The sequence below is a fragment of the Sinocyclocheilus grahami genome, unplaced genomic scaffold (genome assembly GCF_001515645.1).
Source record: "Sinocyclocheilus grahami isolate Dianchi unplaced genomic scaffold, SAMN03320097.WGS_v1.1 scaffold37.1, whole genome shotgun sequence".
In the NCBI taxonomy this organism is placed as follows: Eukaryota; Metazoa; Chordata; class Actinopteri; order Cypriniformes; family Cyprinidae; genus Sinocyclocheilus; species Sinocyclocheilus grahami.
The window spans coordinates 2,469,543-2,471,997 of NW_015505216.1; positions in this window are offsets into that span (position 1 = coordinate 2,469,543).

Here is a 2,455-nt window from a genome sequence, read left to right on the forward strand (position 1 = left end):
TTATGTGATTGGTAAGGTTAGTGAAGATAAATCAAGAATGGGTACATATATATATGGAGCATTGAAAGTCAAAAATTAAGAGTCTGTCATTCACTCACCCTCATGTTGTTTCAAACCTGTATGACTTACTTTCTTTTGTGGAACATAAAAAAATATATTTTGGGAAAAAAAAAGTGTGCTTGTGTGTTTGTTTGTTTGTTTGTCCAAACAATAAAAGCCAATTGACCCTTCGCAGGGAGTTTGATTGACTGGCCATCTGACCAATCATAACCATTCCACACCCGAATCCACCATTTTGCCCGACAATCAAACCAGACAGGAAAGTAGATTAACATCGATGGATTTGAACTTGAAAAATGGTGTTAATTGGCGTCTTTCCACAGTTGAAATAAAATACCTTCTGATGTAAATTCATGTTTATTTCATGCTATAACTAGTAAAGAGGAAGAGAGAATCAGTTCATGTGCTGCTTGTCTTTTTTTAAAGAAATTCAAACAATAAATACCGTTTTGTGGCTCTTTAATTACAGATCACTGTAGCACTTCAGTTCAAGCACGTGAACCAATCATCTCTTTACAGAATGAAATAAACATGAATGAACATTAGTGTTACGGGACGAACGAGGCGTGAGAAGTGCAGATCCATTTGCAAGCTTTAATTTTAAAATGGTCAGAAACAGGCATGGGTCAGACAATGGCAAACTGGTATGTAGAAGAGCAAGAGTAGTCCGGTAAACAAGCGAGGGTCAGTCGACGGCGAACGTAATCCAGCAGGGCGAGACTAGAGGGATAATCCAGGTACAAGGCAAAGGTCCAGGCAGGGGCAAACAGTATCCGAACAGGGCAAAACGAGAGAGGTAATCCAAAGTACACAGGCAATGATCAGAACACGAGGAAACAGACAAGGCAAGACTAAGATAAGGCTAGAAAACTAAAGCAGGCTCCGTAAGGTAGCTATCAGCTATAGCAGTGATAGACGCTAAACAATACTCGGCGATCTGAGCAGGAACTGAGTGGGTGTTATGTAGTGTGTGTGATTGGTTTCAGGTGAGCATGTGATTAGTGAAATGGTGCATGGGAAATGTAGTCCGTGGTGACGTGCAACAGTCAGTGTAGTGAGAGAGTCAATATGATGGACGAGTGACCTCTGGTGGCGATCGGACGGAAGTCCACGGACCGGATTCGTGACAATTAGAATGTATCTTGTTTCAACCGTGGAAAGATGTCAAAACACACCATTTTTCAAACTCAAGTCCACTGATGTTAATCTACTCTCCTGTCTGGTTTGTTTGTCGAACGGAAATGGCAAATTTGGCATTATGATTGGTCAGATGTCCTGTCAATCAAACTCCCCGCTAAGGGTCAATTGGGTTCAGTGTTTTGTGGATACTGTCACACAGGTTCATGTGTAAATGAGGACTCAGTTTTCATTTTTGGGTTGTAATAAATAAATAATGGAATGGAATAGAGTTACACTACTTTTCAAAAGTTTGGGGTTGTTTCAAGTGTTTTTGAAATAAGTCTCTTATGCTCACACACGCTGCATTTATTTGATCAGAAAATACAGCAAAATCAGTAAAATTGTGACATATACTTTAGTTTAAAAATGAAGTATGAAATAACTTTTTTTTACTGTTTTAATATATTGTCAATATTTATTCTTATTATGTTGAAAACCATGATTATTTTTTTTCAGAATTAATGAACAGAATGTTTAATTCATAAATAAATAAACAGCATTTATGTGACACTGAAATCTTTTTTAAGAATGTAAATGCCTTAACTGTCTGTCTAACGTTCTGAACCCCCCCCCCAAAAAAAAAACAATTCTCTATACTTTTGAATGGTATATCTTAAAACCTTTTTAAACCCCACCCATATCCAGTTGTATCCCTATATATAAAGAGATAATTTTGCAATTGCAACAGTTACATACATGGATAAGGCTTTGCTGCACACGCGTATCTCACACACTGTATTCTGGCCTGGAAGATAACAAACAAGAAAACATCCCAATGCTGTTATACTTTATATGCACTCTTTATTACGTTGCTCAGCAAGGCAGATTCGAGGACCGGAACTTACTGTTGTATAATAGGATTTATAACTTGGACATCAACTTATATCTTCTGTAAATTCCATAATCATTGCTTGCAGTCAGATCTTAATCACAGGCCAGTAAGCAAGTAATTACAGATCTGGGCAATGATGACATTTTGTTTTCTCTGTGCTACACTGGAGCAGAATCTAATTGTACACAGCATCATTCCACCATTTCACTGCTCTTTTCATCTGCCAATGAGTAGTTTAGTTCAGAGCCCTAAAGCAGTTGCCTTTACAAGGCAGTGAACATAAATCTTAAAAATGCCCCTCAAAACATCAAATATATATATATATATATATATATATATATATATATATATATATATATATCACACAGACTATTTTGACCACAG